The sequence below is a fragment of the Tachyglossus aculeatus genome, chromosome 5 (assembly GCF_015852505.1).
Source record: "Tachyglossus aculeatus isolate mTacAcu1 chromosome 5, mTacAcu1.pri, whole genome shotgun sequence".
Taxonomy (NCBI): domain Eukaryota; kingdom Metazoa; phylum Chordata; class Mammalia; order Monotremata; family Tachyglossidae; genus Tachyglossus; species Tachyglossus aculeatus.
Genome location: NC_052070.1, coordinates 66,118,238 through 66,130,537, shown reverse-complemented (window position 1 = coordinate 66,130,537; position 12,300 = coordinate 66,118,238).

The following is a 12,300-nucleotide window of genomic DNA, read 5'->3' as shown; positions in this document are numbered from 1 at the left end:
AGCTTCCTAGATGGGTAAAACCCAAAATGCTTCCATTTCACCCCGTTCCTTTGTCCATTGCTCATCAGAAAATGCACAAGGCTGGAACTACATGTAAAAAATAAACCCAGCCCCGGACTTACTTCCTCAAAAGCAAAGGGGTATGGACATCTGAGTGGCCATCCACTCCATAATGCACCAATTTGGATCGGGCCAAACACTTTCTCTTTCCTGAATTAACAATGTGAGGTTTTTTTTCAAATGGCCTTACTTCGCTACTTTGCCTGAATAGATGGCTGTAGTTATTTAGACAGAATTGAAACTGCAAACGAATGAACCATTGTACCTCTAATATTATCATTGACTGAGATGAAACTGGCCTGAAAAATAGCAACTACTGCTTTTAGTAAAATATCTCTATTATCAGTTTTCATTCATTTTATATATATATATGTTTGTACATATTTACTCTATTTTATTTGTACATATCTATTCTATTTATTTTATTTTGTTAGTATGTTTGGTTTTGTTCTCTGTCTCCCCCTTTTAGACTGTGAGCCCACTGTTGGGTAGGGACTGTCTCTATATGTTGCCAATTTGTACTTCCCAAGTGCTTAGTACAGTGCTCTGCACATAGTAAGCACTCAATAAATACGATTGATGATGATGATTGATGATTTTGATAGTATTTATTGAGCTCTTACTGTGTGCAAAGCACCATACCAAGAGCTGGGGAGAGCGCAATATAACAATAAGCAGACACGTTCCCTGCCCACAAGGAGCCTAATATTTTGATAGGAAATCAGACTAATAGTGATCTGCTATCTTCCAGAGGGATTTATTTAAATAAGACTTTCGGAATAAGATTTCCTTTCCCGTCTGGTACTAAATCCTGTAATGAGACCTCAAAGTGTATATCAAGGGTCCCACAATGTTTCCCAGTGAGAGGGAAATATTGTGATTATTTTCTCCACAACTCCAGCGACTGATAACCCTAATTCCCATCAAGTTGTCATGAACTTCAAATGACCTATTTCCAGGTAACAACAGGATGCAGGCAGGAGAAAAGAGACGGAGAGTGAAGCTCCTCTGAATCCCTCTTTACAGCCTCTTGATCCAAGAAATCTTTCTCACCAAACTAGTATCCTTCCAGTTTTAAAAGGAAAGCATTTAACTGGTCAGAATACCCCTTCAGGTCCATTCTAGTTTATGTGTTTTTCAAATGGATTCCAGTTGTTTCCTGCTGTTCTAAGAAAAAAAGGGCTCAAATAAAAGGGGGGTTTCTTTTCGGGGTGGAGATGGGAAGGGGGAACTGATTAATTTGCAGAATGCATTATCCCGAGGATTCAGAGAACGTATGCTCCTCCCCCCACCGTGTTCTCCCTTGGCACATTTCTTCCTGTAACATATACACTTTTTAATTTAATGAGTTCATTAGTCTATTATAGCTTTTGCATAGCTTGAATGGGTCAGAGCTGTGATGAATGGTTTATCAAGAAAGTAGCTCTAGGGTAGGATTTCATAGATGATATGGCAGCACCTTAATCAGGAAAACGGAGAGGAAGGGGGGGGGGAGAGAGAGAGAGAGAAAGAGGGAGAGAGAAGGATAGAGAGAGAAGGGGGGGATAGGGTGAAGAGGGGAGGAGGACTTTGGGATCGCCAAGAATTTCTTCTCCTGGGTCTCCTGACTCAGAAACATTAAAAATCTAATGCAGCTTTATTCTCCATCCTCCTTTAAGCCCTAAATGTTTCTCTTTGGGACCTGGTCTGTAATAGACTGGGGCTTTGGGACCAGTATCTCCGAGAAGCTGCCACTGTTCAAGAAGGGCCCTTGACACCATTCTGACTTAATGCTAGACACATCTGTAGCTACTTGGACAAAATTGACATTGTCTAGAGAGCAAAGCAATCACCTTGTGCGGCATTACGGAGCATTTACACTTGAGCCGTGCTGCCAGACAGTAAATCTTGACCTTTAGGAGTTCAGAGATTAGATTTCGTTGCTGCAAGCGTTTGAGATATTGTTAGGAATTTGTTGCTATTCAAAGCAGATTTCAGGGGTTACCTATGGGTTTAATTCATCGCATCAATCATTTTTGGAAGGTTCTTTTAAAGCCAAGATAGCTTCAGATAAAAACTGGGATTACTTTTACATTGATTGTCAGTAGTTGGTGAAAAGCAAGAAGGGGGAAAAAATTTCTTAAGATGGAGCTAAAGTTTTAGTATCCGGTACTCTCCCAGCAGACAGCTGCAGTGGGAGGAAGAAAGGTGTTCATTTTCTATCTAATACAAGTGTTATTTAGGCTGGGAGGTCAAAAGTGAGATTAAGGACTGGTGACAGGTGAAGAAAACTGGCCTTCTTCAGATTCCACATAAAAATTACAGTATGTAAAATTTATGCAGGGTGACCTGATACAATAAGCCCCATTTAAGGCATTAAGATGTCAATGAGGCTGTTCTAAAGGAGCCGCCTCATTAAAATGACCTGTTCCACTCTCCTATATAGGATCTGTGTATATTAGCCATCAATCAGGGGTATTTGTTGAGCACTTACTGGAGGCAGGACACTGTAGTAAGCACTTGGAAAAGTACAACACAAAGGAGTTGGCAGACTAAGCACTTAGAAGAGTGCAGTATGGAGAAGCAGCCTGGCTCAGTGGAAAGAGCACAGGCTTGGGAGTCAGAGGTTGTGGGTTCTAATCCCACCTCCACCACTTGTCAGCTGTGTGACTTTGGGCGAGTCACTTAACTTCTCTGTGCTTCAGTTGACTCCCCTGTAAAATGGGGATGAAGACTGTGAGCCCCAGGTGGGACCTGATCACTTTGTATCTACCCCAGCAGCAGCAGTATCCACCCAGAACAGTGCTTGGCACATAGTAAGTGCTTAACAAATACCATCATCATTATTGTTATTACAGTGCAACAGAGATGATAGACATATTCCCTGCCCATAATAAGTTAACTGTCTAAAGGGAGAAACAGACAGACAGACATTAAAATGAAGTGCAAATATATACATACAGTGCTTCAGGGCTGAGGGTAGAGTGGACATCAACTGAATAAAGGAAACAGATCTAAGTGCATAGGTGAAGCAGAAGGGAGAGGGAGTAGAAGAAATGAGGACTACAGCCAGAAATGTCTCTCGCAGGAGATGTGGTTTTAATAGGGCTTTGAAGATGGAGAGCAGTGTTTTCTGTCATATTTCAATCAATCGTATTTATTGAGGGCTTACAGTTTGCAGAGCACTTTACTAAGTGCTTGGGAAAATACAATATAATAGAGTTGGTAGACATATTCCCACCCATCAGGAGTTTACAGACTAGAGGGGGAGACAGACATTAATAAAAATGAGCAAATCAATCTATCAGTCAGTAAATAATGGCTATGTACTTAAGTGCTGAGGGGGAATAATAGGAGAAAATTGAGAGGGAGTGGGACAAGAGGAAATGAGGGCATAGCCCGGGAAGGCTTCTTGGAGGAAATGTGCTTTTAATAAGGCTTTGAAGATGGGGAGACTGATCCTCTGTGGAATGTGAAGGGGGAGGGAGTTCCAGGCCAGAGAGCGGATGTGGGCACGGGGTTAGCGGCAGGATAGATGAGATCCAGGTACACTGATTGTTGGCATTAGAGGAGCAAAGTGAGCAGGAAATCAGTGGGTTAAGATACGAAGGGCGGGTTGATTGAGTGCTTGAAAGCCTATGGTAAGGAGTTTCTAAATGATGGGCAATTGATGGTGAATGGGCAAACACTGGAGATTCTTGAGAAGGAGGAAAACATGTGCTTGGAACAGTGCTTTGCATATAGTAAGCACTTAATAAATGCCATTATTATTATTATTATTATGATCACCTTGTAAACTCCCCAGTGCTTAGAACAGTGCTTTGCACATAGTAAGTGCCTAATAAATGCCATTATTATTATTATTATTATTACCTTATAACCTCCTCAGTGCTTAGAACAGTGCTTTGCACATAGTAAGCACCTAATAAATGCCATTATTATTATTATTATCACCTTGTAACCTCCCTAGTGCTTAGAACAGTGCTTTGCACATAGTAAGTGCTTAATAAATGCCATTATTATTATTATTATCACCTTGTAACCTTCCTAGTGCTTAGAACAGTGCTTTGCACATAGTAAGTGCTTAATAAATGCCATTATTATTATTATCACCTTGTAACCTCCCCAGTGCTTAGAACAGTGCTTTGCACATAGTAAGCTCTTAATAAATGCCATTATTATTATTATTATTATCACCTTGTAGCCTCCCCAGTGCTTAGAACAGTGCTTTGCACATAGTAAGTGCTTAATAAATGCCATTATTATCTCCTTGTAACCTCCCCAGTGCTTAGAACAGTGTTTTGCACATAGTAAGCCCTTAATAAACGCCATCATTATTATTATTATTATCACCTTGTAACGTTCCCAGCACTTAGAACAGTGCTTTGCACATAGTAAGCGCTTAATAAATGCCATTATTATTATGTATTGAACTTTTTTTTAGAAAAATAATCTGAGCATCAGAGGGAAGCATGGACTGGAATGAGGAGAGGCAGGAGGGAGGGAGGTCCAAACATTTTCCCAGCCCATCGGGATTACTCTATCAGCCTCCTTGCTGACCTCCCTGCATCCTGTCTCTCCCCACTCCAGTCCATACTTCACTATGCTCCCCGGGTCATTTTTCTAGAAAAACGTTCAGACCATGTTTCCCCACTTCTCAGGAACCTCCTTTGGTTGCCCATCCACCTCTGCATCAAACAGAAACCCCTTACCACTGGCTTCAAAGCACTTAATCACCTTGCCCTCTCCTGCCTCACCTCTCTGCTCTCCTACTACGATCCAGCCCAAACACTTCACTCTTAATAATAATAATAATGATGATGGCATTTATTAAGTGCTTACTATGTGCAAAGCACTGTTCTAAGCGCTTGGGAGGTTACAAGGTGATCAGGTTGTCCCACAGGGGGCTCACAATCTTAATCTCCATTTTACAGATGAGGCACAGAGAAGTTAAATGACTTGCCCAAAGTCACACAGCTGACAATTGGTGGAGCCAGGATTTGAACCCATGATCTCTGACTTCAAAGCCCGGGCTCTTTCCACTGAGCCACGCTGCTTCTCTAATGCCTACTCTTCTAATGCCTATGTACTCACTGAACCTCATTCTTGTTATATTGATATATGTTACCCTCCCAAGTGCTTCGTACAGTTCTCTGCACAAAGTATGCACTCAATAAATGTTATTGACTGAGGTCAGCAAGCAGTCAAATGTGGTAATCAAGGCAGGATATATGTGATTGGATCAACAAAGTAGCAGTTTGGATTGAGAGGAAAGGACAGATTTTAGTGATTTTTATGAAAGTTGAAACCACAGTATTTGGGGACAGGTTGACTGTGTGGATTGACTGGGAGAGATGAGTTGAGGATAATACCAAGTTTACAGGTTTGTGAGGTTAGTCATGTTTTCTACAGTGATGGGAAAAACATAGGGAGGACAAGGTGTGGACAGGGACTGTGTTCAGCCCAATTTGCTTGTATCTACCCCAGTGGTTAGTACAGTGCCAGGTTCACAGTAAGCACTTAGCAAATACCACAATTATTATTATTCTTATTAGTTTTTGTCTGCCTAGCACCAGATGGGACTTTAATGACAAAGCTGTTTATGAAACGAGAAGCAGCATGGCCTAGTGGAAAGAGCCCTAGGAGTCAGAGGCCTGGGCATCAGAGGATCTGGGTTTTAATCCCACCTCCACCACTTGTCTGCTGTGTGACTTTGGGCAAGTCACTTAACCTCACTATGCCTCACTTGTAAAATGGGATTAAAGCTGTGAGGCCCATTTGGAACATGGACTGTGTCCAACCTGATTATCTTATCTCTACCCCAAAGCTTAGTACAGTACCTGGCACATAGTAAGCACATAGAAAATACCATTTAAAAAATTTTAAAACAGGGAAAAAAGTCTTATATCCTTATCTTCGCTCATCAGCAATAGGTAAACTTCTCCCTGCCTAGATAGGTACTGCATTTGTGACCCTATTTAATCCCTATGTCTTTCCTCAAAGAGATCAATATGCTCTAAAAGAATCTTGTTACCTCTTTCCCCTCAAGGAAGGTAGAAAGCAGGAATTATTTCCCCCATTATACAGATGAGAAAACTGAAACTCAGGAAGGGACAGTTTGACAAGGGACGAAAACTAATTTCTCAGAAGAACCTCCAAACATTTGATGTTTCCTAATGGCAGAAAAGTGGCTTGCTCCTTCCATTCAAAAGGAAACTGGGAAACAGTATTTTATAGCTCTGGGACCAGATGGAAACTACTGGACTCTCTCCAACAGACAGACGTGGTTTTTACCCTTGTAATTGTGTGCTGATTGGCCCAGAAGGCTGCCTGATTGACATTTCACATCTTTCTCTTCTAGTTTCCCATGTCCTTTTTAGAAAAGAAAGTGCAGCTAAAGATGCTACCCGAAATAGCCTAAGGGCAGTGTTTTCATCGGTGTTTATGGGTGACTTGTCTAAAGGTAATTAGTATAGGAATAGTATGGGAAGCAATGAAATTCCAAGTGCTCTATTAAACACCATTAAATGTAAATACAAGACAACCAGTTTGGGCAACAATCCCTGTCCCACATGAGGCTCACAGTCTAATAATAATAATAATGGCATTTATAAAGCACTTACTATGTGCAAAGCACTGTTCTAAGCGCTGGGGAGGTTACAAGGTGAACAGGTTGTCCCACGGGGAGCTCACAGTCTTCATCCCCATTTTACAGATGAGGTCACTGAGGCACAGAGAAGTGAAGTGACTTGCCCAAAGTCACACAGCTGACAAGTGGTGGAGCCGGGATTTGAACACATGACCTCTGACTCCAAAGCCCGGGCTCTTTCCACTAAGCCACGTTGCTTCCACTAAGTAACAGGGAGTAGGATTGAATCCCCATTTTACAGATGAGGGAACTGAGGCCTAGAGAAGTTAAGTGACCATCCCAAGATCACCCAGCAGACAAGTGATGGAAGCTTCTCTATTAATTCATTCATTCAATCACATTTATTGAGCGCTTACTGTGTGCAGAGCACTGTACTAAGGGCTTGGGAAGTATAAATCGGCAACATATACAGTCCCTACCCAACAACGGGCTCACAGTCTAGAAGGGGGAGACAGACAAGAAAACAAAACAAGTAGACAGGTGTCAATACCATCAGAATGAATAGAGTTATAGCTATATACACATCATTAATAAAATAAATATAGTAAATATGTACAAATAAAATAGAATAATAAATATGTACAAATATATACACGTGCTGTGGGGAGGGGGGAGGGGTAAGGCGGGAGGGGTGATGGGGAGGAGGAGGAGAGGAAAAAGGGAGGTTCAGTCTGGGAAGGCCTCCTGGAGGAAGTGAACTCTCAGTAGGGCTTTGAAGGAAGAAAGAGACCTAGTTTGGTGAATGTGTGGAGGGAGGGCATTTTAGACCAGGGGAAGGACGTGGGCCGGGGGTCGATGGCGAGCTGGGCAAGAACGAGGTACAGTGAGGAGGTTAGTGGCAGAGGAGCGGAGGGTGTGGGCTGGGCTGGAGAAGGAGAGAAGGGAGGGGAGGTAGGAGGGAGCGAGGGGATGGACAGCCTCGAAGTTGAGAGTGAGGAGGTTTTGCTTGGTTCAAAGGTTGACAGGCAACCACTGGAGAAACATTATCTAATAGATAGAATGTGGGCCTGAAAGTCAGAAGGACCTGGTTTCTAACCCCAGCTACTTATCTGATGTGAACTTTGAACAAATCACTTACCTTCTTTGTACCTCAGTTCCTTCATCTGTAAAAGTTGGATTAAGACTGTGAATCCCATGTGGGACATGGATTGTGTCCAACCCAATTAGCTCGCATCTGCCCCCGTGCTTCGTACAGTGCCTGGAACATAGTGAGCACTTACTAAATACCATTAAAAAAAAGTTTTTTGGATCCCAAGTGGGAGGTTGTCTGGAATGGTTCAGAATATGGGCTTGGAAAAAAATGTGTTGCGCATCTCTGCTAGTTTGAATTTTTCCAAAAAGGATTTTGGGTTGTTTTTGTTTTTGTTTCACGGTGCCTAGCCTAGCTGGTTGGGCTGGGACTCCACAGTGGCTCAGGGGCTGAGCTGCCGCTCACTGGGATGTGAACTGAAGAGTGGAAGTGGCCCAGTAATAATAATGATAATTGTGGTATTTAAGTGCTTGCTATGTTCCAGTCACTGTACTAAGTGCCGTGGTCGGGCGGGGGGGCGGCGGGCTACAAGCAAATCAGTTTGGACACAATCCCTGTCCCACTTGGGGCTCACAGTCTTAATCCCCATTTTACAGATAAGGGAACTGAGGCACTGAGATGTGAAGTGACTTGCCCAGGTTCACATAGGAGGCAAATGGGGGAGCCAGGCTTAGAACCCATGACTTGCTGACTCTCAGGCCTGTGCTCTATCGTCTAGGACATGCTGCTTCACACAGAGCAGCCCCTCCTCAATGCCACACGGTGGAACATTAATTGCATGATTGCCCTGCCCCGAGCCGTGCCATCTGTCCATCTGTCCGTCCGTCCTTCCATCCATCCCTCCATCCGTCCCTGCTGAGGCTCCGGGTGGGCCGTGGGGCTGCTCCACGGTGCAGATGGAGAGGATGTGGGCAGATTTAATATCTTTAAATATCTTGCCCTTTGGCTCCGTGCAATGCCTGTCTCAACCTGATGGCTGCTGCAGTAATAATAATAACAATTTCTCCCCCTCTAGACTGTGAGCTTGCTGTGGGCAGGGAATGTCTGTTTTTGTTGTATTGTACCCTTGCAAGAGCTCGGTAGAATGCTTTGCGCACAAGAAGTGATCTCTACATAGGAATGAATGAACAATTATTATTGTGATATTTCTTAATAATAATAATGATGATGGCATTTATTAAGCAGTTACTATGTGCAAAGCACTGTTCTAAGTGCTGGGGAGTTTACAAGGTGATGAGGTTGTCCCACGTGAGGCTCACAGTCTTAATCGCCATTTTCCAGATGAGGGAACTGAGGTCCAGAGAAGTAAAGTGACTAGCCCAAAGTCACACAGCTGACAAGTGGCGGAGCTGGGATTTGAACCCATGACCTCTGACTCCAAAGCCCGGACTCTTTCCACTGAGCCATGCTGCTTCCCCAAATAGTTAATAGTTAATACTATCTATTGCATGCTTTCTGTTTGGAGAGCACTAGGCTAAACACTTGCTAAAGTACAGTTAAACAGAGTTGGTAGATGTGATCCCTTCTCACAAGGAGCTTATAGTCTAGCACTTACTGTGTTTCAAGCACTATAGTAATAATGATAATAATTGTGGTATTTGTTAAGCACTTACAATGTGCCAGGCACTGTAATAAGCAACGGGGTTGGTACAAGAAAATCAAGTTGGACAGAGTCCCTGTCCCACATGAGGCTCACAGTCTTAATCCCCATTTTACAGATGAGGGAACTGAGGCACAGAGAAGTGAAGTGACTTCTCGGGGTCACACAGCAGAGAAGTGGTGGAACCCAGGTCCTTCTGACTCCCAGGCCTGTTCTGTATCCACTGAGTCAGGCTGCTTCAGATTGGACACTTCATTCCACTTCAAACTCACAGTGTATGTGAGAGGGAGAACAAACACTGAATCCCCGTTTTAGAGTTGCAAAATCCAAACCTGTCCTCCCCATCTTTCCCATCACTGTAAACACCACCATCACTCTCCCTGTCTCACAAGCCATAACCTTAGCATAATCCATCAGTCAATCAATCAGTGGTATTTATTGATCGCTTACTGTGTGCTTACTGTACCTCGCTCTCGCCTGTCCCGCCATCGACCCCCGGCCCACGTCATCCCCCGGGCCTGGAATGCCCTCCCTCTGCCCATCCGCCAAGCTAGCTCTCTTCCTCCCTTCAAGGCCCTGCTGAGAACTCACCTCCTCCAGGAGGCCTTCCCAGACTGAGCCCCTTCTTTCCTGTCCCCCTCGTCCCCCTCTCCATCCCCCCATCTTACCTCCTTCCCTTCCCCACAGCACCTGTATATATGTATATATGGTTGTACATATTTATTACTCTATTTATTTATTTATTTATTTATTTTACTTGTACATTTCTAGCCTACTTATTTTATCTTGTTGGTATGTTTGGTTCTGTTCTCTGTCTCCCCCTTTTAGACTGTGAGCCCACTGTTGGGCAGGGACTGTCTCTATGTGATGCCAATTTGTACTTCCCAAGCGCTTAGTACAGTGCTCTGCACATAGTAAGCGCTCAATAAATACGATTGATTGATTGATTGATTGATGTGCAGAGCAATGTATTCATTCAGTTACATTTATTGAGCCATTACTGTGTGCAGAGTACTGTACTAAGCCCTTGGAAGAGCACAATATAACAATAGACAGACACATCCCTGCCCACTACAAGCTTACGGTTGAGCCGGAGACAGACATTAGTATAAATAAATCAATTCCAGATATGTACATAAGCGTCGTGGGGTGGGGAGGGAGGGTGAAAAAAGGGAACAAGTCAGAAGTGGGAAAGGAGGAAAGGAGAAGACAGGGAAGACCTCTTGGAGGACATGTGCCTTCAATAAGGCTTTGAAAGAGGGGAGAGTAATTGTCTGTCAGATTTGAGGAGGGAGGGCCTTCCAGGCTAGAAGTAGGACTTGGGCGAGGGGTTAGCAGCAAGAGCCAAAGATAAGGAGTTTTTGAACGATGTGGAGGGAAATGGCTAGGCACTGAGGAGTGGAGAGATTGATCATTTAGAAACATCTAAGGATTCCAACGTTGAATAATAGTAAGCACCAGAAACATTGGCCCCCACTTCCCTTCAGTCATTAAATCAACTCTAAGGGCAAATTTTGTGCTGGGTAGCAGACTGTAAGCTCGTTGTGGGCAGGGAATGTGTCTGCTGACTCAGTTGTATTCTCCCAAGTATGTAATACAGTGTTCTGCACATAGTAAGTGCTCGGTAAAGGCCATCGATTGATTTATTAAATTCACGCTGTGTGCAGAGAACTGTACTAAGTATTGGAAGAGAATATGTAGGGGTAATAAGACCCGGTCCCTGGCCCTTACAATGGCCAGGGGCGGAGGGGGTGGGTGGAAGAGGGAGCTGACAGTCAAAGATTCAGGGCCCATGACCGGCCTGGTGATTTAGCAAAGTTGTGAATAAATCATGAGTTTTGGCTAGTCCAGTGCTCCATCATCCAGATCATGCCTCTCCACATTTGGCATATTTTAATGCATATTTATAATTTTTGTATTATAAACTGAATTCATATATTTACAAAAGGGCAAATACATATGCATGCACAAATATATGTATAAAAGAACATGATTACTGCTCTATTTTATTAATATGGAAATATATATCAATATGCGCTCTCCCAAGTCTACCTTGGCATTTCCACCTGACTTTTAGTAAGGCAAAATTTAGGTTCATTGACGCTTCTTGTGCCCAAACTGTCCGCGGCAACCTAAATAGACTGTTATTTCCATTTTCATTTACTTCTCCGTGGGCTCAGAGATAAGGGCTGAGACCATTACAATTCCAGGGTAAAGCCATGGTTTATTTTATATCTCCTATTACCAGTCATCTGCTGGAGAACAGAACACCAAGTACAGTGCAGTAAATGGAACAAATACCTTGCTCTTTACAGACAATGTTATCAGATGGGCTAATTTGGGTTTGTCCATGTTTAGTCAATGACTTGTAGTCGGTCCACTCTTCAGAACTGCAGCACTGTGAATCATGGTATTTGAACTACAGCTCCAAATGCAGACACATTCCGAGTTAATGCAAAAACTCTTTGGGGTGAAGGTTGTGAAAAGATGATGAAAGGTCTGTTTCCAGGAGCAATGCTTCCAGGATGTCCAGTCAGTCAATCTTATTTAATGATGGCATTTATTATGTGCTTACTATGCGCAAAGCACTGTTCTAAGTGCTGGGGAGGTTACAAGGTGACCAGGTTGTCCCACGTGGGGCTCACAGTCCTCATCCCCATTTTACAGATGAGGTAACTGAGGCCCAGAGAAGTTAAGTGACTTGCCCAAAGTCACACAGCTGACAACTGGCAGAGCCGGGTTTTGAACCCATGACCTCTGACGCCAAATCCCGGGCTCTTTCCACTGAGCCACACTGCTTCTCTTATTTATTGAGCCACTACTGTGTTCAGAGCACTGTACTAAGCACTTGGGAGAGGACAATATAACAACATAACTGACCCATTCCCTGCCCACAATGAGCTTACAGTCCTTAGACAAGTCTCAGGCAGGTGACTGAGAAAGAAGTTTCCAGGGTAAAGGCCTTCCAGATTGGACACTGGT